This window comes from Pinus tabuliformis, chromosome 4_2 (genome assembly GCF_031772625.1).
Source record: "Pinus tabuliformis cultivar Carrire ecotype Pingquan chromosome 4_2, CPIR1, whole genome shotgun sequence".
In the NCBI taxonomy this organism is placed as follows: Eukaryota; Viridiplantae; Streptophyta; class Pinopsida; order Pinales; family Pinaceae; genus Pinus; species Pinus tabuliformis.
The window spans coordinates 344,962,098-344,987,571 of record NC_142304.1 but is presented as its reverse complement, the minus strand read 5'-3'; positions in this window follow the sequence as shown (position 1 = coordinate 344,987,571).

The following is a 25,474-nucleotide window of genomic DNA, read 5'->3' as shown; positions in this document are numbered from 1 at the left end:
GGCACGCCATCCTGCTAAGCCCTTGGGGAGGGACACATGGTGGCCTTCAGGCTTGCCACACATCACCTTCTCATTGGTCCTTCGACGACCAATAAAAAAAGAAGCAAACACATCAAACTATCGACCAATCATAAAGCACCACTTGGCATGACCTCATTCACTGTTGACCAAAATTTGACCTGCACAGTCACCTGCCACGTCATCAGTACAGACTGTTGATTGGGTGGTGACTATAATTTCTTTTTGCAAAATACTTCTATTTGGTAAAGCAGATACAAGTCTCTATTTTTCTCATACGAGCTTTGTTTTGAGTGAAACGAGTTGCGTTGGGATTGTATCACCGAGACGAATGCAGTCATTTAGGTTTTGAGCGATTTTGAGCACTTCAATTTTTTAGCTAAATACTGATCACCTAATCATTCAGTGCCTTGGATCAAGTAAAGGGAATCATTGGTGCCCTTTCACTTGATTGTTTCATGCTCGTGATTCTTACACTTGATGGTCCAGTGATGCAACAGATTGTACCAGTGTTTCCTGGGTGTGGGTGAGATGTTTCAGACCTCATGAGGGGGTCGCCCTTCAAGTGGTCCCCCACATGCCCAGATGCCTTCATATTATGTTATAACCTCATATGCAGTTCCACAGATTTGATGGGTTCAGTTCTTGCCGCTTGCAGCATTCATAGCATGCATGTCTCCTTCAGATGATCCACTCAATTTGCAGAGCCCTTTCTTGTTCAGTAGGGCTTCTTTGGTTGTTCTACCCTCCCTCCTACCCATGTTTTGAGGGAAGGGCCATTATATATCATGTACTCAGATGTTATTGTATTCATTCCTAGCTCATGTTTTTCCAGGCACATTATGTAGATGGGATGCATTGTATTATTTTCTGTCTCATTTATGCCAGCGTGTCATGTACCATTCAACATGTACTTTATTGCTCAGTTTCATTTTCCTGGGTGCATTATTATTTTTGTACTAAGTTATCTCAGCAGTTATAGGTATGCCTCCCATGCCTCACTAAGATCCGGTACCACAACATAAAAGGATACTTACATTGGTATCGCCCCCTCTTTCACTATCCTCTTTCGATTCAGCTCCATTGGTCTCTCTCTCTCTCTCTCTCTCTCTCTCTCTGAGTCCACTTCGTTGTCTAGTGATTGTGTCCTTACAACGTACTTTGGTCATACATTTTTCTCCTAATGCTCATACATTGGGGGGCAATCCATTATCACCAAAAATTGATCATCTAGCCATAATTTACTAGATGGATCAAAGTACACCATGTAGGGCCAATTTTACCATAGTAAAATTTCTTTCACTGTGAGAAATTACTTAATAAACCACATTTGTTAAGTCATTTATAATTAAACCCATGAAGAATAATTAAATAAATCACTATTTATTTAATTATCTTCTAGGAATAATTAATTAAACCATTGTTTAACTAATATTCCTTGTCATATTTGACCCAATTATGAGAAATAAATAAATAAATCATTAATTATCTTATTTTTCTCTAGGAATAATTAATTAATCACTAATTAGTTATTATTCCTTGTCAAAATTGAGTAAATCACTTAGGAATACTTAAATAAATCATTATTTGTTTATTATTCCTTAACCATATTTCTTGAGATGATAAATAAATCATTTATTTATTTATTATTTCTAAATAAAAGTTTAAATGCTTTTTCCCTCCAACCAAATATAATAAAATATTCCAAAAGGTTAATTATAGAATTTGGTTAATAATATTTTATTATTCCCCATTATTCAAGAATAGCCTAATATTTTGTTATAAATAGAAGGGTTTTACATTCATTCTCCACTTTTGATAATTTTCATTGTTGCACTCACTATTGTAGCTTTGATTATTATCATTGTCGCACACCATCTTCTTTTTCATTTGAGTTCTCATTGAGCTCAAGCATTTTGTCTGTTGGGTTTTACACATTATAGATGAGAGAGACTCTACAAAAGTTGAAGATATTAAGGATACCTAAGAACCCATTCCATAGAGGGGGACTGGTAACATTATTTGTTCCCTTTACATGTTTTTTTAATAAAATATATTCTTTATATATATGGTTTCCATTGGATTATTGGAGTTATTTGTGCTTAGTTTACTATTTCATTCTATTATTTAACTATTTCTATTTCATAGATAAGGTCTTTGGCAGGTTTTGTTTCTATCATTTGTTGCAGATCTACATTATTTAATAGTTATTTTTATTGTTAGGGTTATTTGACGTCCACAACCTAAAGTAGTTTCTTTTCGTACACCTTCAAGAAGAATACTACATAACACTAAAAAGCCACCACTAAAGTGCCAAAAGATCCAGACAATGCAAAGTTTATTGTTTCCACACCATTGTTGCCGGAAAGTGTTTTGTTTGAGGGCAACTTGTTGGCCCATATACTGAATCTCAAAATGGAGGATCTAGACCTTGGGGACCATGATACATTTCCACAATTGGCATTGAACAAGTACCTCAAGAAGGTCTACCATGAGGAGTTGGGCGTCATTCACCTTGAATCAATGAACTGGGTGGTTGGAGTTGGGGGTGTGGGGCTCCTAAACATGTTGTGGGTGCCACACTTCAGTTGCACCAATATTAACACCATCTATGTGTGCCAATTTTTGATGCTAGTACGCAATGGGTGCCTTTGGATGGGAGAACCCATCCCGATCACCAACAAGATGTTCATCATATAACGTTACTTCCATCCCAAGAAGTGGACCCTACAAAGGCTTTTGTAGGAAGGTTGCAGGAAAATAAGTTGGTTGACCAAATGAAGGGCAAATTTGGTCTAGTTAAGAAGTCATGTGGTTACTCTATTCAATCCATATCAGATTGCGTGGTGCAATTTTTTTATGCAGATATTAGTTGGTAAGATCATGAGAAAGTTTCACGCAGATGAAGTACCAGCACTAGTTGTCTCTTCGCTGCACAGTGCACGAAAGGAGTCTAGTATAATTAGGCTCAATATTTATGTAAAGAGTTTCTAGAGGATTGCAAGGAGGCCCATGATGAGAGAAAGGTGTTTCACTATGCCTGGTTGTTGTTGTTGATTTCTTTAGTGGTGTGAAGGATGCCCGAAGAGAGAAAATTCCCTCAGTAGAACTTGGACCTACTGGAGGCACTGAAGTTCACTTTGCTAAGGACTACTAAAGACCCTGCGCATGTAATGGAGACAAAGATATTCTGGGCTTTGTTTGAGACAGAAGTAAGAATGGTAATGAACCAACGGCCAAGGTTATCACCCACTTTGCATGTGCAGTATGCTAATATCATTGATTTTAAGGAAAATTTCCATAATCTGCATATTCGCGCAAAGAAGGATGCCAGAGGCATATGGCAGAATCTTCCTTACTTGGTTGCAAAGGAAGATATAGTAGGGATTATCAGAAAGTGGCCAAGTGATTGGCTCACCCCTTCTGTTGTCAGTGCAGATACCAGTGTTATGAAACTAGCTCACAAAAAGATAGAAAAGAATTATCAACGCCTTAGAAATTAGCCTCTTTAAGGGAGAAACCTCCTTTACATTACACAAATGAAAAATTCTTGGATGATACAAATGACAAGACCTCCTTTATATATATAGGAGTCTAAAGGGTCATAATGTAATTAGATCTGACATAACAATAATAATGTAAGGGCACAACAATAACAATAGTGGGCTTCTATGGGGAACAATAATAACAATATGGGGACTACATGGGAAAAACAATATAATAAGGGGGTTGCACTAATAGTATAGGGACCTAACATGCCCCTCTCCTTCAAAAAGAGTTGTCCTCAATGATTGAGTAGTTCAGGATGCTTTTGTATAAATTTCTCGTCCTCCTATGTGGAATCTTCAGCAGGTAAGTTCTTCTACTTGATGAGATACTCCGAAATTGATCAATTCCGTAGTTATTAGGTTCTTATTTCCATGACTACTTCAAGTTCCAATATGATTTTTCCTTCCTCATCAAGTTCCAACAATATTGCTTGAATTGGGAGCTTGTCACTCATAAACTTCTTTAAGCATGAAACATGGAAAACTGGGGGCACTCGGTAAGATGCAAGAAGCTCCAATTTGTATGCCATAGTACCAATCTTTTTCAGCACCTTGTAAGGACCATAGTACTTTGGTGATAATTTATTATCCTTCTTAGCTTGCTTGAGGAACATTTGTTTGTATGTTTGTATTCGTAGAAATACCCAATCGCCTAAATCAAAACTTATTTCACTGCAATGTTGATCTGCCTATTGTTTCATTCGATTCAGTGCCAAAGTGAGGTTATCCTTTAAGAGTTGGAGAATTTTTTGTTGTTGAGTGTCTACCTTAACACCTTCATGAGATACAATATGACCCAAGTATTCCACCTCTTGTACTCCAAGGAAACATTTGGAGGTTTTTTCATATAATTGTTTCTCGTCCAATAGTCTGACCACTCTATCAACATGTTGAACATGATTCTTTCAAGACTTGTTGTAGATTAGTATATCATCAAAAAATACTAACACAAATTTTATAAGGAAGGGTTTGAAAATGGAATTCATCAAACCTCGGAATATAGAAGGTGCATTGGAAAGGCCAAAATGCATGACCAAAAATTCATAATGACCCTCGTGAGTTCTAAATGTTGTTTTCATAATGTCTTCAGTCTTCATTCTGATTTGATGATATCCCATATGAAGGTCCAACTTGCTGAAGTAAATTTGTCCATTCAATTCATCCAATAATTCATCAATGAGAGGAATGGGAAATTTATCTTTATAGTGAGCTTGTTGAACTCTCTATAATCCAGACACATGCACCGTGATCCATCCTTCTTGTGCACTAATACTAATGGATCAGAGAAAGAACTTTGACTAGGTTGAATTATACCAGCCTCTAGCATTTCTGCAACCATACGTTCAATTTCACTCTTTTGTGCAAAGGGATATATGTAAGGCCTAATGTTTGGAGGAATGCTTCCTAGAAAATGAATAGCATGATCATGATCACAAATAGGTGGGAGGCCTTTGGGAGTCTCAAATACCTTGGAATGGTTGTCCAAGACTTTTTGGAGATTTGGAGAAATAGATGATTTTGACATGGGAACCTTTAGCAAACATAATTGTGCAATTACGTCACATTATTCTTCCTTTAGAAGCTTTTTCATGTTGTTAGAGCTTATTATCTTTCTTTGTTTCCCTGCGATACCCCTTAATTCAAATTCCTTTCCTTCTAAAAAAAAATTCAAGAAGAGTTCTTGAAAATTAAAAGTTATCATACCCAAAGATAGTAGCCATTGGACTCCTAGTACAACATTATCACCACCCATTGGAATGGAAAGCATTGGACTATTCAAAACATATTCTCCCATGTATAGCTTGATATTATGGCACTTTCCAGAGAAATTTATGGTTCTTCCACTTTCAACCATCACTTGAAACTCTTGTGTTGGATATAGGAAGCAAATAAATTCCTTCGCTATCTTACAATGAATAAAATTATGGGTACTGCCCAAATCAATCAACAATATTACCTTTTTCTTCTTGATATGTCCTTCTATCTTGATAGTTTGAGGAGTGGTAATTCCTGCCAATACATAATAATATATGGTTGGATTCATTTCTTGATGCTTGATGTGATCTTTCACTCCTTGAACCTTTTTCTTCTTGATATGTCCTTCGATCTTGAGAGTTTGAGGAGTGGTAATTCTTGCCAATGATTTATAAGATATGATCAGATTCATTTATTCTTTATTTGGGGTTGGTTCCTGGTGTATATGATCTTCTTTTGATGTTTCTTGATCCTTTTCTTCCTCCTCTTCACAATCTATGTAAAATAATTTCTTCTCAGCACACTTATGACCATTAGTGTATTTTCTATCACAAATGTAACAAAGCCCTTTTTCTCTTTTTTCATCCAATTTTTGTGGTGTAAACCCTTTAGGTTGTGGAAGGATAGGAGAAAAAACACTTCCATATTTATAGTTGTGAGTGGTAGGATTTCTTGTTTCCATAATTTAGCTTTCAATTTTTCTTGCCAACCTGAATGCCTTCTCCAATGAATCAGGTTCCCAAAGACAAACCTCATGTTGAATGTTATCCTTTAAAGTCCCTATGAAGACATCAATCCTTTGCTTCTATGGAATAATCATTTACCATTATATTCAATTTTTGGAAGTCCTCAATGTGCTATGCCATTGAACCCTTTTGTTTGAGATTTATCAATTAGCTAAACAATGTGTCGCTCTTTGTATCCTCATAATGTGCTATCATTTCCTCCATGAAAATTGACCAAGTGAAAAGTGTTTTATGAGAACAAAGCCCTTTATACCATAAAAATTGATTCGATTCCAAATATAAAGATGCAATATGTACCTTTTGTAACAGATGTACATCATGTAGATCAAAATATTGTTCCATCTGTAGTATCCAATTTACCGGATCCTTGCCATCAAACTTCCTCATATCCTCTTTTCTTGATTTTATGAGCTTGATCTTGAAATGACTGTAACTATGTAATTTCAGATCTCCAAGGTCTTATATTGCGAGCTATCATAGTCCTCTATGTCCTCTTTCCAATTCTGCCAGTCTGATTGAAATTTGATTCTCCAAGAAAGAGTTATTCTGAATCTCCCAAGATGACCTTCTTATATACTTTTTCAGTAGAGCGGACTTTTACAAATTTCCACATGTCACTGTTTTGGTCTTTGGACCTGAAAATAATATACCAAAAATTATAGTTCATCCTCTTTCTGTAGCTTCTTACGAAATTTCAAGCTGATGCTCCAAGCGAAAGTTATGACGATTTTCTCTAGGTCACTTGTTAGGATGTAATTTGGGAGCCTGCAGAAACCCTAAATTTCTTGGATTGTATCCCCGAAAATATAGATAAAAAAGATTTGTAATTTGGGTCTGAGCTCCAACACTATTTTAGCTAAAATGGGTTTTAATGTCATAGTCTGAAACTTTATATAAAACAAATTATAGCGAAAATTCCAGGATGACCTGTTTGAGATGGAATTCTGTAGCTTGCAAAAACCCTAACTTCCTCATATCATATCTCCAAAAATATAGTGAGACAAGATTTTAAATTCGGACCCGAGGATCAGAACGATTTCAGCTCAAATGGGTGCTTTATTTAGCTTTTGAAATGATATAGAAAAAGCATTATAGATAAAATTCCACGATGGCCTGTTTGGCGCAGCGAAACCCTAGAATCCAAAGCTCTGATACCAAATGTTATGAAACCAGCTCACAAAAAGATAGAAAAGAAAGATGATACAAATGACCAGACCTCCTTTCTATATATAGGAGTCCAAGGGGTCATAATGTAACTAGAGCCGACATAACAATAATAATATAAGGGCACAACAATAACAATAATGGGCTTCTATAGGGCACAATAATAACAATATGGGGACTACATGGGCACAACAATATAATAAGGGGGTTGCACTAATAACAATAAGGGGTTACACTAGTAGTATAGGGACCTAACAACCAATTAGGGTGTTGAAGGTTCAACAGTGTAGACCACGACAGTAGAAAAGAAGGAGGCACATAAAGATGCCACTCGAGAAAAGGTTGCACAAAAGAAAGAAGTTGTTGCGAGGGAAAAAGAAGTTGTTGCGGAGGAGAAAGAAGCGGTGGCCAAGGAAAAATAAGCAGCACAGGAAAATATTATGTCGCAAGCTACCATTGATGTCGACAAGTTAGACACTGAGTGTACAAAGGTGGAGGAAGAAATAAAGGCAGAAGAAGAAGGGGGTGCAAAGTTGGAGCCCCCCTTCATTGTCAAGAAGAGGAAGAAGAGGACTTCCACAGGGCCACGCAAGAAGAAAAATTTCGACAAAATAGCGGGCGTGATGCCTTTGGTCCTCACATAGGGGGACTTGGATGAAATTGGAAATGTGGTCTGTGATGCGAAGACGGACCTCATGAGCCACTTTTAGCACAGTACCAACAATACCTCAATAAGGTATAGCAGGGCCTGCAGGACTTGCAGGTCAAAATAGATCTTATTCAAGCGAGCACTGGACAAGCAAGTGTGAAACAAGCAAGCCTGAATCAAGAGAGCAGGTCAATATTGGATGCAGAAATCACCGTGGATCTCTTCACCATTCAACTACTAGAAGGGTCCCTACACGACAACTCAACCGAAGAGAAGGTACACCTACTCCAAATGGAAAACCTGAGTTTGAATCTAGTCGCACTGCCCATCCAGACTCTGCACGAGTTACACCAAGAGGTGTTAGACGAACTCCGGATATGGGAGCAACGTGCACTGCTAGTCATCAATGAAGTAAAGTCTAATAACCAATAGAACTTTTAGGAAAAGGCGCAAGCCCTCAAGGAAAAAGAAGAGGTCACAGCGCGAAGCCAACAATTGGAAGTAGTTATTTCCCAGGCCCGTAGTGATTTTCCAGAGCTCAAGATCTCAGCAAGAAGTGGCCTCCATGAAGAATATTCAAAATTTGGCTGCTGCAGTCAAAGAGTCTAAGGACGAAATCAGTCGAGTAAGGTTTGAGTTGCAGCTGCAAATCTCTAAGTTACAACTAAAGCTACATCCCACTACCCCTGCCAAAGTCCGAGAGTAGTGCGAAGCTGCTATTAAAGAAGGAATTACCACCTTGGAAGATGTAGTCAAGGGCTGCACAGAGCTATTTGAGCAGGCCATGGAGTTATGTACCTCGCTACAGGAAGATCCAACTCTACAAAAGATTGCAGTGGGCATCAGGGACTAGCAGAGACAATTTGATAAAATCCTATCAACATCGTGGACCTTAGCACTAGTGCAAAGGTTCGCTATATTGTAGGAAGGAAATCTAATTCAGACTAAAGCTAATGAGTTGCATTGCAAGGAAGCGATTATCTCTTCAAGGACACAGTCGTGGGAAGATGAGGCCGGCCAGTTGACTCTGTTAGTGTAGAGCAAGCTTAAAGGGATGTAGCAGACACAAAGGACCATGGGCCTTGTAGTTGAAGGCCCAACCATTGAAAAATTGGTCGAGGAAGTGCATCAAGCTGCTACATAGGTATAACAGACCTGTAGGTGTTAAAGATTGATTTCAGTGAGATGCAGGTGAAGATCGAGGCACCACCAGTAGAGTGACTCAAGGGCAAGTCATGAAATTGTGTTCAGGACCTGTTAGGACAGGGTCCTTGGGGTAAATTTTGTAATCAATCTTGTTAATTATGTAAATTCTCTGCATTTTAAGAAGTGGAACACGAAGTTCATAGGAGTCAAAAGGGAATTTAGTCCCTTAGTTTGTTAGAATATAGGATGTTTTGTGACTGCCCATGGTTTGCGAACTAAGGTATTGTAATGGAAGAAAATATATAAAGGAATCATAGCGAGTCATAGGAAGTAAGTAGATAATTGAAGATCGTTGTATGGGAAAATATTCTGAGGCAAAAAGGTATGTTTTCTGTACATAGGTGAAGGGTAATGCTCCTACTTTTATGTGCGTGAAGACCTTGCATGGTCCCCTGCAGCTGTGTGCATAGGGAAGAAGAGTCTATAACATAAGGATTATATCTAATAGAGACTATTTTGGAGACTTATGCAATTTATGTGCATTCACTCTGTTTTCTACAATTATATGAAGAAACACTTAATTGGTGCGCGAAGGTAGTAGATCTGATAGTTTACATGATGGCATGAATGTTTAAAGTGTTCGCGAATGGTTAGATTATGTTTTCTATAAGTTGATGTGATTTCTGTATTTAAAGGGTTAGGTTTCGTGAAGGCCAGGATAAAGCCCTAGAAGTAACAGAAACCCATCCCACAGACCTCTCGATGCAGAAACCTGGTTCTGTCATCCCCTAATACTGCTTTGTGTGAGACTGCAACCTGTGCTACGCTGGTTGTTGCCAAAAGGGCTAGCAGTTAGGGTTGTGTTGGTTGGCGCAACTAACTTTGAACCTGGGTCAAGACCCCTCAAGCCAACATCCCATAAGAAGGCTAAGAAAATTCTAAAAATATATGCTCTACTAAAGTAATAGTTATTGTAGATGCATTTAGAAGGCTGGAAAAATCTTGTTTAGGCTTTCTCCATGCTTAAAAAGGTCTCTATATGGACTCAAACTAATCTATGTCTACATCACTAAAGGACTTGGATCTACAAAAAATTCCAACATAGAGTGCTCAAATCAGAAATTTGATGCTTCCATTGAGTTTAAAACACTAAAAAACCCCTATTTAGTCTCTTCTTGAGCTCCAAAAGACTGAAAAACCACCAAGTTATGCCTCCTAAAAGTTTTTTGCTAACTATCTTGCAAAATAGAAAAACTAGCTAACCATGCAACAAACTTGTTCCTTTTGGCAAACCTTTAGGCAACACTTTCTCTAAGGACTAGCATTGGTTCCATCACAAATTGTGCAATTTGTCGTCTCTTTAAAATGAACACTTGTGCCCAAAAAAATCACCCTTAGAACACAGGCATGTGGGCTTACATGTGGCCAGGGGCTAGCCCACATGCCAACCCCTCTGGTTCTGGCCCTTCACCATGTTAATCTTTGGTTATGGATCTATAATCATGATTGGGGTTCGAGCTAACTGCCTGTCCCCTCTGCCATAGTCTTCGCCCAGTGGTCGTATGGTCTAACAAAGGAGCGAGGCCTGCGGCCTATCCACCTACTCCCCTTAGCCAAACATCTCCGTTGTGGTCATGTGTGATTCTAGAGAACCGAGGCGAGGGCTTAACACCTGGCACCTCACCCCAAAAGCGTCGGCACATACGCTTCAAATAAAATTGATAACCATAGTTTGTTAAGAAATATAGTCACCACGTGGTGGTAAGTCACTTGTCCATTGTGCAGTAGATCGATGGGTTGAGCCCCACAAAGGCTAGGAGACATCCTATAAAATTTGTGGCCAATGATTAGATGCCACGTGGCACCTTCCCATTGGGGTACATGGCACCTCCTCATTGGGCCACTTCAAACACAATGACTAATAAAAATCTACCAACTTAGTTGTACGACCTTGCCACATATCACTCCCAAATTGTATCGTCTAACACCGTAACCTGCAAGGCCAGTTGGTGAAGTCAACATAAAAACTTACTAGTTAGCAACTGATTCAACCCTACAAGTTAACTTTTAACTGTTGGGAAAAAACTTCAGAACATCATAACTTTCTCATACAACATTGGATTGAGGTGATTCAAGCAACATTGGAATCAAGACGATGAACACTAGGATCTGGCATTGGTTTGGGGATATTCCAAGAACTTTAATTTTTGAGGCTATATTTTATCTCTATATTGTACCTCCTCACTAGGAATTTTTGGACCGCCAAAGTTCTATTTTTTCTCAACAAATAAGTGAGGTTACAAATCCTTCATTTTATTGATCTCAATCCTTCTTTCTTTTCTTGCCTTGGTGCCTTTGAGCCCCATTCGAAGGTACTCCACATTGCCTCTACGTGAATTCCTTATCCTCCTGTAAAGAATTGTGGCATGTTGCAATTATTCTAACTATTCAGGAGAAAAATATTTAATGGATGGAATCTTAACATTCTCTTCATGACCATCTTCCCTTGGTGGCTCATACAATCTTCACCTTGAATTATTTCCTTGCTGAAACTAAACTTGATCTTACACCTGGAAATCATAAGGAACTTAATATTTACCATGCATTTATTTGTACTTTGCTTTGCTGTCCCCAATATGCACTTGTACTATGTGATGCACTGGTTGCATTTGTTCAATGACATGCTTGGCTTTGTCCATATTCATATGGCCATTTTCTGTAAAATCTTTACCAAGGATCAAATCCAAAAAGACTTTGGAAAATAACCCAAACAAGCTTCACATGGAAGTACTTGTGTAAATGAGTGTTTGATATAATTGTAGCACACTCAATGTGATGCAACTTCTCATCCCCAAAGTTAGGATTCTTAAAAAAATTTCCGTGAAGGAAAAACATTTTACAATATGGAATAAATTCGACTCTTCGAATTCCATTCAAATTGACTCATCAATAAGCCAAAATAGCATAACAACGCCAAAGAAAACATTGTTTCACATAAGTCATTTATTCATGAGATCACTTTTACAAAATACCCAACTATGTTGATATGCAACATTTGAAATACAAAATAAATTTAGTCTTTAATTAGACAAATAGTCCAACCATTTCTTACCCAACCATGCTAGGGAATTTTCTTTCTGCACTTCACTTCCTTTTGGAACTAGTTTAGGAATGGTTATGGCGTGTCTTACACATTATTCTACCTTTTCCTTCTTATATGATTCCATTACCTATTTATCCTTCTTTGGATGAAGATTTGGATTCTTCTTCCAACACTTTTCAATCCAATGCCCACTTACGTTGCAATGAGTACAAACATTTTTGTGATATTTTCTTGGCACACGTATTTAAACTTTGATGATAATTTTCCTTCTTGGTATCACTTCCAATTGACATATTCATCTTCTTGACTAATGCTTTCCTTTTATGGCACCTAGCTACATAATGGTTAGGTGCATGACAAAAAGCGTAAGGAAAATAATTCCACATGTTATTCAAATCATCATGTTGGTTGTAATCATAGAAAGTCTTTGAATAATCAATATGCATATACCTCTTATGGTTATCCTTTGGCTTATGAGTCTGGCAAGGAGAATTTGATTGACGAGGATAACTTGACTTAGTTCTTCCTTTGAAGTGCTCATCTCTCTTTGGAGATGTCTTTCCTTCAACATCATCATCATGACATGATTCACCTTTAGATTGCAGGATTTCTTTCTTCACAAATTTCACACTTGAAGAATTCTTTGACCTTGCATCTTTGGAGCATTCTCCAACTTCTTCTTGGACATATCCCAATCCTTCATGTTGAGGTTGTTCTCTTACCTCAATGAGATTAATAATTCCATGACTATGGATTCCAAGACCCTTACCATTATATCCCATTTTTATCAACAATTTCCTACCAATACCCTTGTTATGTTTCTCAAATGATGCAAAAGAAGCATGATCATTATCGAGAGAATAAATTTAATAAGAAGTATATTTTACCTCCTTTTATGCTTGTGAATCTTGGTCCTCTTCTTGAAGCTTAGTCATATCCTCCTTCTTCTCTTTTGTATATGAAGTGGTAGATGAAGACTCAAGAAAACTACTCTTGTGGTTTAACATATAAGCAGTGTTCTTCATCTAGAAAAGGGTACAATCACTAGTCATTCCATGACAACAAAATTTTTGAGTGATGAGTCTTTGGATAAGATTATATAGTGAAACATTCCCTAGTTTTCTCTTCAATGACATTCTGCAGCATAAAATGCAATTTCTTATTTTCATCCTCTACTGCTTCTAGCAATATCCTCAATTCCATGTTCTCCACTTGGAGAGAAGAATTCATTTCTTCCAATTCTAAGAGTTTTTCATGCTTAAAATTTTTACCCATACTTGAAATCTGGTCAAAGCCTGCTCTAATACCACGTGATTTGAAAATAAAACTTCGATCATCCTTTGACACTTTGCAAGTATGATAAACTTGGGTCTTTAAGGTAAAATTAATTTTTCAACCTCTTCAAAGATGAGTGGTTAAGTTTTCACATGAATTTAAAGATGAAAAAAATTCATGTGCAACTCAATATGATAAACATACAAAGAAGAAACAAGTAAGTGATAACAGAGTTCACCCCTACTAGGCTATGTATTCGGGCCCTACTCCAATGCTAGGTCGTTTTATTGATCTTAGTAGCAAAATAATGCAATGCCCATCTTTGATTGTAGAGTGGCACTATTTATCCTGCAAAGAAATGTCTTCTATAAAGAACTCTCACTCAAAAAGATGATTCCCTACAACAATTCATGATTATGTCAAAGAAAAGGATTCTCTCTTAATAGGTCCTTGTACTCAAGCTAAGATCAAAAAGCATAAAAATATAACTACTTCACAATGAAGTTTTGAAAATATCATTTCCCATAAAAACACTGAGAAACCCTTATCTAGGCTCTTCTTGAGCTCCAAAAGACTAAAAAATCACCAAGTTATGCCTCCTGAAAGTTTTTCTGCTAACTATCCTGTAAAATGGAAAAACTAGCTAACCAGGCAATGAATTCATCGCTTTTGGAAAACCACCAGGTGACATTTTTGCTCAGGACGGACACTGATTATGTTAGCTACCTATACCAATAGGTTTCATTTTTCATGATTGGCATGGGAAGTGCCAATATGATCTACTTTGGTGATTCAAAGATCTCATATTCTGATGGAAGACACACATTTACATTTGGTTGATGCTGTCCTATTTCCTAATGGGTGATCCAACAGCCTAAGCTGGGTCAGGCCATGTTTCAATTTTTGTTATAGATTAGAGAAACAAGTCTGTCCAAACAGTTCAATCCTGGCAGACAAAGTAGTTAGGTAGAGAAAGGAGGTTCCCAACTGTTTAATCTGGGGCCTTGGAAGCAATAAGGTTAGCCTTAGATAGGAAATCAAAAGAAAAGCCAAAGGAAAAGAAAAGGCACCTAAGGGTTTGCAAGTCCAAGTGCACCCTCCCTGAAGTAACAAAAAATGCTAGGAAATAGGCAGGGTAGGCAGTGGAAGGTTGCAGAAAGCTAAATCCAAGGACATCACTTGGAACAAATCAAAGTGGCCACCAGCAGGAAAGGCAAGAGCAGTGGCCTAAGTGGCAAAGTGCTAAAGTCATCACTAACTTCCCTCATTCCCCTCGAAGTTTCTTACTAACCTCCCATGAGCACTGCAGGATCTGCCTGATCAGTCCTCCTTATACTCTTCATTTGTACAAATTTTATGTCATAAATGACTTCTTTCTTTGAAAAGAAGCCACATTTCTTGTGCAAAAATTCTTTTCATTTTGATCTACTTCCTAACTAAGTTTGAGTCCCAAAAAGCTTAGTAAACACCATTTCCCATTCTCATTCCCCCCAGTACTAACTACTGACTGTATCTACACTAAATCCCTTATGTTTCCCTTCCCCCTACTATTATAACACCATGGTGTATAAACCCCTAAACAGGTATAAATATCCCCCCTTTTAGCACTATAGCTAAATAAATTTGTTAAGGGAGACATTAGTCCACCAGGGACTATGGTCAACCCTGTCATGGGATTACTCTAACCTCTGGTTAGAGTAATAACCTCCCCCTAATCCATCATCTCCCCTCTTTTCTTAAAAAGAATTTCATCAAAAAACCTCTTTCCCTCTGCTTAAACCCACTTTTAACCTTTTTTCCCCCCACAGATTAACTCATACCCTGAAATAACCCACAAAAACCCCAAAACCTATAGTCCCGCACCACAAATATTAAATTGAATATTTTAATAGTTGGGCGGGACCCAACCCGAAACTGCGCCTTTGACCAAGAGTGCCCGCCAACCGTTGATCGTCCGCCGCCCCCGATCCAACGGTGGGCGGTCAATCTCAGATCTCGACCCGTCGCCCTTTAACGTCCGGGGAATGGCGGTATTGGGGGCCGTACCCAGGACGCGTGGCAAGCGGCGGGGTTGTTCGGAGCCCCCCTCCCCGATACCGCCTTTGCCCAAAGGTGGTGCGGGGAGACCTCTTACCACCCTCCCCGATACCGCCCCTCCTACACGTCAACCACACGTCACCATGATGTCATGCCACTCCGCCCGCCCCCGCGCCCCGTGGCCCTCCACGTAGCTCTGCCACCGCCTCCGCCCGCCACCGTGTCCAGCCACGCTGGCCTCCAGCTCAGCGTCCACATCACCCTCCGTACCTCGGGCCCGCCATGACGTCATGCTGACATCATTGGCGAAAAAAGCGTCAATGACCCCTTTTGTCCAAATTTGCCGTTAAAAACGCCCAAACTAGCCGTTTGTTGTCATTTTCGCGCGAAATGGACGTAGCCATTGTTAACCTGTTCACCGCGAAACTGCCTCAAAGCCATCAAATTCGAAGTTACGGCTACCACAACCTGTCAAATCAGCTGCAGTGAGCTCTCCCTGTTCGGCCCGAAGGCGTTCCGTGCTATTTTTCCAGGTATTCACCACAAGTTCCTTGTTTCGCCCCTATGCATACCATTTCTATGCGAATTCTCCAATAAGCATTATTCAAATCCTAAATTGCACACTGTCTACTACTTGATTTGCAATTAAATCCACCCACATTGCCCCAGCTCCATAGAATTGATACTCGAACGATAATTCACGGCTTGAAAATTACAAATTTAGCTCCGAGTTGCCCGGCATTGTTCCCTTTTGCCGGGTGGAGGCCCAAGGCTGCATTTCACCAAACTGAAGCCCGCACACCCTCTGCAATCATCCTCATCAATTCACAATCCCTGTGAATTTACCAAAAAATAGCAGAGACAAGTCTGCCAAGCCTTCTTATTCCACTGTGAAGAAAATTTCAAGCATTATCTATAGCAAGCCTGTCACTTAAGCTTTGAGGAACCTTGCAAACCATTGCAATCACCTTGTTTAAATTCAGACTACATAATGGCTGCTCCTGCACCCACAGCCCTCAGTGTTGCTCCTATAAATGCACCAAATAAAGACCTGGAGTCCTTGCCTCTTGCTGACAGGGACTACCTCATCCAAGACTTTGTGGGTAACAGGGACTATTTGCAGACCTTCAGGAAATTGAGAGATGACTACCTGAATGGCAAGGATACATATGGGATATGGGAATCAAATCTACCACACTACTGTCTCCCCTCTGTCAACATTTTTCTAGAGGTTATCCGCCTATGTGATGAAAATTATGATGTACAACACAGAGCTATTAAGTCTCCATCTGGGAGCATCCTCTTTCACATTAATCCTGAATCCATCAATAAGATGCTCAACTTTGATCAAACTGAGCTGCTGTCCCTTTTTCTATGAATTATCTGCTGGACACTGGTGCCAAGATGACCAGTGAGGATATTCAGAAAATCACCAAGACATTTATGAGGCCTGAATGCCAGCCCACAGGGCCACCTCCCTACTTGGATGTTTATTTTACTGAGGTAGGCAGACTTTTGTTGGACATGATTGCTTATGTGTTGGGATACAGAACCAGTGAGCATGTGGATGAAACAATGCTGGTGTTATTAGCTGCTTACAGCCCAGGCCAACCCCCTGCCCGCAAATATAACTTTGCCAAGTTCATAGCTAACAAGATTCATGATCAGTTGTGCAAAGTAGACAGACAGGGCGTCTTCAAGTATTCATCTTATATCTACCACCTTTTCATGTACTATCAGTCCGAGGTTTTCCCATGCTACATCAAAAAACTGGACTCTAAAGGGGAAAGAAGATCTGTTATCTTCTGGACATCTGTCTTTCACGAAGTACAAAATTCACCCTATTCCTATTGTGAATTTATTGATCAATTTGTATACCTTGTCTCTTGCTTATTGATGAGGTCCCCTCCTCCCAGAATATCATTTGAAATATAGAAGGTCCTGCAGCTCTCCAAGAATTACAAAATAGGTGATTGGTACCTATATGAGGATCATACAGTCATCAGAGTCTATGGTTGTGAGCTCTGTCCATACAGGCTCCCAAAATATGTGCCCATGAGGATATTTGCCTTGGAGTATTATAGGCAGTTAATTCACTCTGACCTCACTCACTTTCACAGCTCTAAAAAGAAAGCCCATCTCAAGTTCAAGCACCACTTGGGCCCCTTCATCATGAATAAAAAAGAAGGTTGGGAAGATGCTGACCTAATCCTCAAAGACAAATACAAGCTATCACACAGCTTCCGGTGGGTCCCTTACGACCCTGAAGGCTTCATTACTGCTAGAAGAGTCAAGTACAGGGTACTAGGTTATAAGCATTGCAAATATCCACACATTGAAAAATATGCCAACCAGCAAGAATGGCAGCAGGATACTTTAGTTGAAAAATTAACTGAAGAAGAGATAATGCAAAAGAATGTCAAGGTTGGAAAAGACTCTTGACCTAGATTCTGTGCAACAGGTACCCTTCAAACGACCGCACTCAGCAGGAGAAGGGACCTCGGCCACAACAACTGCACCAACCACATGGGCACCTTCTACAGCAGCACCAGGTACGGACAAAGGGAAAGGAATAATGGGTGCTGAAGAAGAAACAGTGAAAGAAAAGCCTGCCCCTTCAAGTGAGCAGCAACAAGGGCAGCAACAAGAGCAGACTCCCCCACCACAAACTGAGCCACCAACAACTCCAATTTTGCAGACCCCAGCACAGGAGGAGAGGGGTACGAAAAGAGACAGAGAAGAGTCCACTCCTGCTAGTGGATCCTCCCAGCAACCGGGGACCAAAAGGCAAAGGGTTGACTCCCCGGAGGTAGAAGACATCACTGAAGAAGTCCTTGACAGTTCAAGGAAAGACAGGGAGGGCAGCCAACATACAGGTACAAGCTTCTTTCAGCAGGAGCAAGGATTACAACTCGGTTTGGAGGTGTCCTCCTCCTCTCAGCAGAGCAAGAAGCCCAAAAGCACTAAGGCTTCTTTCAAGAAAATCAAGGCACAGAATGACTTGCTGAGGGTGGAAGTCTATAAACAATTTCTAAATGCAACACCAGCCCAGAAAGAAAGGCTAATGTCTGTATATGACATTCAAGAGGAGAAAATGATCCTCAGTCATTTCAAACCTACAGTGCCCCATCCAAAATCAGCTGCAGATTATGTGAAGACAAGGGTGGAGGTCATGGCCAAAGACATCCATCCCATGGACCAAATAGAACTCCACAAGAAAATTGGAGAGATGGTCTATGCAACCTTGGTGGACAGGGCAACCATGGCCCATGAACTAAAAGAGTCACTGAAAAATACCGACATTCAGTTGGATTTTGAAAGAATGTCCTCCCTAGCCAAAGATAACAGAATAAAATCACTTGAGGACATCATTATCGACCTAGGACATGATCCTAAGGATCCAAAGGGTGTAAGGGCCCTTATGAAGAAAAAGGAGGATGACCTCAATGCATTGAAGAAGAGGTTGAAGCTGCTGCCCACAGAACACCCTCAAACAACAGAGCTACAAAAGGAAAAGCAGGTCGATGAGCAACTGGACCTCATAATGCAGCTAAACTAGAAGGTCCTCGATTTGGAGAAAGAGCTTGAAGGAGCATTACAAGATAAGCAGGGGGAATCCACATCCCAAGCTCCTCCAACTACTTCAACCACTGCAACAACTACAGAGGCAGCAATGGCTCCCACAACAGAAGCAGCAACAACAACAACAGCTCCAGATTCCAGCACAAGCGTGGAAGAATTGACTAAGGCCATTAAATAAATGGAGCTCCAGGCAAATGAAATAAAACAGGCCAAGGAAAAATTGGCAGAACTGGATGCCAAATATGATAAATCAAAAATGACTGTTGCAGAACAAGGCAGAGAAATAAAGGCCCTAAAAGAAAAGATAAAGGCCTTAGAGAAAGAGCTAAATCTAGAAAGTTCCATGGCTGAAATAAAAAGAATTCTATGGGCCAAAATTGGCCAATCCATCACTAAACAATGGAGGTCAATTAAAACTATACATGAGCAAATGGATTTAATTGGCCAAGCACAGACAGAGATTCAGAGGGCCAAAACAGTGCTGGGAGACAGACCTGAGCAGGCCAATAGAATGATAGATTTTTTGAACAGGCAAGAAAAAGAGGAACTGGCAGCCATCGGCATTGTCAACAGAACAGAGGCTGTCCTCACAGCTAAAAAGGTGCTAACTCTCAGAAATTATGTACAAACTGTGGAGAGGAAATGCTATGAAATACAGGCTGAGGTGGATGAGTATAAACTCAAAATGGCAGCACTGCAAGCAAAGGGACTGCCCAGCCTACTAAGCGGTGCAGGAAGACTGATCTCCCGAGACCAATTTACCAACAGGATGGCAACTTATATTGAAAATCAAATCACTGCATCTGGCAGTACTTCTGAGGAAACAGGGCCTCCAACAGGACAGAGCCTATACAATAAACTTGAAGGTCTGTTTTTTATTGAAAATGAGGTAAATCACCTTTTTGAAATTCCTCCAAATTTTTACAGATATACAGAGGCCGATGAAACTTTAATAAAGATTCGAAGACATCAAATGCCTAAGGAAGATTGGTGGCAGGCAATGCTTCAAATTTTGCCACGATAGCCTCAGTTGCTCGGTCACTGCCAGCTCCAACTCACTAGAAGACAAACAACAAAATAAAGTCAGTATTCAAGGCAGCTGAAAGGTGACTCAGCACATGGACAACGACAACTAGCCCAAATGATAAGAAAATACACAAATTTTGGACAGCGTATCCTCAGCCGACTCCAACAGCCACCAAGTCAACAGTTTCTGACTATTTTGGATAGCTAAAGCACTGAAGAGTTACTACAGCAATAACTTTCTCAGCTACAAGGCTCCAGGAGTTGGCATAACATTGATGAGCCATTAACTCATTTCCTTGATATTTTTTCATGTAAATTTTGTATATATACCCCCCTTAGCAACGCATTAGGGGTTGGTGATTTTCACTCTGAGGCAAATGTATTGTATATTTTCAGATTATCTAATGCAAAGGGCTGCACCAGCTCAGGGATTTCCTGAAAATTTGATGTCTGGCTGATGACATGCGTGTTGTTACAGAATCCTTGTGCTGTCTGATGGAATAATAAGTTTTCCTCAATCTCTGTTTTGTCTTCTTATGTTATTAAATCATGCTCATGTTTCACTGATCTAGCAATAGAGAAAAGGGATAGTGCAGGATATGTTTGGTTACACCTTGTGCTCAATCTTTTATTACTGTAAGTGTTTTCTTCAGAATTAACTATGAACATGAATTCTTAATTGCTCATGTTTTTCATTAATTCTACAAATATGAATGTTATCTAGAAATTCTTCACTGCTTCTAAATAATATTCTCACTTTTTTTGCATATCAGTTTATTGGAAGATTCTTAATTGCCTTTCATAAACTGGATACATCACATTTAATCACAATTTCAAAGCGTTGTTTCTCAGACACTTATCTAGCTTTGTAGCATCACTATTGTATCAACACAGCACACCAAACAACTAAAGGACCACTGACTCCATGCCCAATGGCCTAGAACATGCTAGTGAGCACATATATATCTTGACTGAAATCATCATCCAACAAAGTCCAAAAACAAACCTTGAGCATCATAGCTAGCCTAAAAGAGTACACAAACAAAGCTAAAGCAGAAAGAGAGAGCCCTCTCTAGTCATAGGTAGGCTAGAACCTGTGACCCAAAGATTGGTTAGTGGTTACCTCGGCCGTATTCCCTTGGGAGTCAAAGGGAACAACCTGAGTGATAACATAATTGGCGACTCCACTGGGGAGTTCCTCAGGATTTTCTAATTTCTGTATATTTCTTAGAGCTGCTTCAGTCAATCTTCATGCTAGCTTTAAGATATACACAGCCATTCCAAAATCTTGTCTGGCCCTTGTAGACACAAAATATTCCAAAAACATACTCAAAAAACAACTTCAGAAGCTGGCTCCCAAGAAGAATCCGCGATATGCAAGGTCAAATCCTGACCCCAATCCACCAACTGTTTTTGAAAATCCTAATATAATCCCTAAAATCATTAGGAAGCAGCAAGGACAGGAAACTATTGCTGATTTGAGTCCTGAGACAGCTTACCCAAACCCTGTTCCAACTCCAATCAAGGTTCTATTTCGGTCTACCCCTGTTTCCCCCAGTTCACCATCTACATCTCAAAGCCCTCCTTTCACACCTCCATCCACTGCACATATTCCCTTGACCAACACTCTAGTTTCTACCGTTCCCATTACCCCTGTTGTACCAGTTGTTCATGTTATCCCAGTTATCCCTGTCAATCCTATAAATCCTGCAAATATGGCTAATAGATATGCACCCCTGCAGTTGCCTGCTAATGCTGCAGCCCTACCTCAGGACTACCAATCCAAGATCTCATATTTTGACTCCAATGGCCCTTTCACAGCAATTCAGCATGCCAAAAGGATGCAAGACCATTTTGAGAACTATGAAATAGATGATGACAGTGTTAGAATGAGAATCTTTGTTCAGAGCCTGACAGGGGATGTAAGAACTTGGTTTAGATCCCTGGCTGTAAATACCATCACAACTCCTGATGAGCTTTATCAAGCCTTTACTAACAGATGGGAGAAAAAGAAAGATCCCCTGCACATACTTGGTGAATATGAAACAATCAAACGAGGTCCTCAAGAGACCGTTTTGGAGTATTGTGCAAGATTCAACAATGTATATAATGCAATACCACAGAATTTAAGACCTCCTCCCGATTTAGCCTTGTACAAATTTCCTGATGGTTTTGACCCTGATATGGCATATCAGTTGAAGGAAAGAGCCCCTGAAACCCTTGAAGATGCCCAAAAGGTTGTTGTCACAGTAGAGGCTAACTTGATTGCCAAAAGAAACAGGGCAAGATTGGAAAAGAGAACCACCTTCAAAGAAGAACCCTCAGCCTTTGATCAAAAACTGGATGCAATACTCACTGGTATGAAGAGATTGGGTGATAGAGTAGAATCAGTTGAGAGAAAGTCATCATGGGAAGCACCACAAAATAACCCTATCAGGAATCCAAATTTTAGGAGAAATCAAAACCCAAACGTTGGCAAGGCCAGTTCTGATCCAGACATAAGACCTCCGTTCCAGGAAAACTATACTGAGGCATCCACTTCGAATGAGCAAACAGATGATACCCACATTAACCTGATGGGCCTGAATGATGAGAAGCAAGTTTTTCTGAGTCAAGAAGATCATAAGGATGATGACATCAAGCAGTTCCAAACCAGGTCAGGTGAGTCGTTTGACTTTAAACAAGGCTATGACACAGCTGTTTATGAAGTTCATAAACAATACAAGCTAAGGAGCAGAACTGTAAATATAACACAGCCTGAAAAGACAAAGGATAGCCAGCAGCCCAAAAGAGCCATAGTCACAGAGCCAAATGACACAACTGATTCAGTTACAAAGGAAGTAACCGTTGAAGAAGTCACTGAACCGTTTTCCTCAAAACAACAGCCTATGGCTACATCACCCTTGCAGCCTAATCCAAGTAACACTCCTCAAGAGATGAGTAAGAAGGACAAGCCTCAAGATCAAGATAAGAATCAAGAAGAAGACTTAGTGAACAAGGAAAAGGTTGTCATCCACAACACCAAGATCCAATCTGAAAAACCCTTTGACTTAGAAGCTGAGATTGGCAAATTGAAGGTAGCTATTCCTCTTTCAGAACTAGCCAAGCATGACATTTACAAACAACAAATCAAGAAGTCCCTACAACTTACTCGTAATAAAGATAACGTCAATGTGCTTGATGACACCCTAGAATTGCTTTTCGGTCCAGAGGTTGATGGAAAGACAACAGTTACAGGGATCTTACCTTTCTATGTCAGCCTGCATGTTCATGATAAGGTACTACACAATGCAATGTTTGACTCAGGTGCCTCTCACAACCTGATGCCAAAATCAGTCATGGAGAGATTGAATCTAGATATTACAAGACCATATAAGGACCTATTCTCATTTGACTCCAGCCAAGTTAAGTGTCTAGGCTTAATAAAAGACTTATGTGTGTCCCTTGCTCAGTACCCAAATAAAACAATTCTAATGGATGTTGTAGTTGCTCATATCCCACCCAAATATGGGATGCTGTTATCAAGATCATGGGGGGCTAAACTCCAAAGCTCCCTACAATTAGACATGTCATATGCCACCATCTCAGTTTTTGGTCAACCCAAGAGGTTATATAGAGAGTCACTTATGAAATATATGGTCAGCAGTGAAGAAAAACCTCAAAACTTTCCCATATATGTTGTCCATTCTGACATAGACTCCTATATTCTCTTCAATGATAATACAGGTCCCACAAATGATGAAGAAAACCAGACACTCAAACAAGATCAGCATATAAATGAAGAAACTGCTGTTCAAGAAATAATGATTGAGAAATCAATTAACAAAACTGTTCAAGAAGGAAAACCAAATGTAAGCCAAGATCTTAAGTTGTTGATGCTAACTCCCATAACAGTTGACAATTCCTCCCTTAACCAAGAAGTCCTCTGGTTTCTCGAATTCGATGGGTCAGTCAACAAATTAGGAGCAGGAGCAGTGGTTTGGATACATAATAAACAAAACAGTCATGCAAAAGGCCGAGCCTATAGGTTAAACTTCAGGTGCACCAACAATATGGCAGAATATGAAGCTCTCTTACTAGGCCTCAAGCTAGTAAAATCCTTACAAGCCATGAAAGTTTCAATCCTAGGAGACTCAGACCTAGTTATCCAACAAGTAAAGGGTAATTTTGTCACCAATGACAAAAGACTGAGATCTTATAGATCTGCTGCTGCTGAAATACTAAATTCCTTCACCGAATTTCAAATTACCAAAATTCCTAGAACCCATAACCTGCATGCTCATAGTTTGGCCACATTTGCAAGCACTTGTAAACTACCTTTTGAACCCCAGCATTGCTTTACAGCTGAGATAAAACACAGACCATCTGTCCCAAACAATGTCAAGGATTGGCAAGTGTTTGAGGATGATACACAAATAAACAATTTTTTGACTTTGCAGCAAGAATTTTCAGGACTAAACATTGATACAGAGGCTGCAAGTGATTCACAAATACTAGATGAACAGTATCAAACAAATATTTCACCCAAAACAGCAAACCAAATGCTACATCCAACAATTTTTGACGAAGAAAACATACAAGAACTTAAACAAATCAGTTGTGAGGAAATAGCTGATGCTGAAGCTGAAGTTATACAATTGAAAGACAATTTTCTTCCAACAGGCCTAGCTCCATTAGAGGACATGTTTGACTCAAATGATGTCCCTAGCAAACCAAAATTGTAGCCCCTTAATGCTGCCATTGAAGAATGCAACATTGGAACTATTGAAAAACCCAAGATAATTAAATTGTCTGCATCTTTACCACCTGATCAGAAACCTAAATACATTGACCTCTTCAAAGAGTTTCAGGATGTCTTTGCATGGAGCTATGAGGATTTAAAATCCTCTGACACCTCTGTTATCCAACACACCATTCCCCTCAAGCCTAATCAAAAGCCATTCAAGCAAAAATTGAGAAGGATAAATCCCATGCTTCTCCCTTCAATTGAAAAAGAGGTACAAAAAATGTTTAAAGCTGGCATCATAGCACCAATCATATTTTCTGAGTGGATTTCAAATTTGGTCCCTACAAGAAAGAAAACTGGTGAAATAAGGCTTTGTGTGGACCTAAGGAACTTAAATCAAGTGTCTCTAAAAGATAATTACCCCTTACCCAAGATGGATCACATCTTGCGAAGAGTAGTGGGGGCCTCAAGAATTTCTTTACTTGATGGATTCTCAAGTTTCAACCAGATCCTAGTTCACCCTGATGATCAGGACAAAACAACATTTACAACCCCATGGGGAACCTTCAAATATGTCAAAATGCCTTTTGGGTTGAAAAATGCAGGAGCTACCTTTCAAAGAGCAATGGATATAGCATTTGCCAAAGAAATTCATGATTTCCTTGTCATCTATTTAGATGACCTCGCACCCTTCTCAAA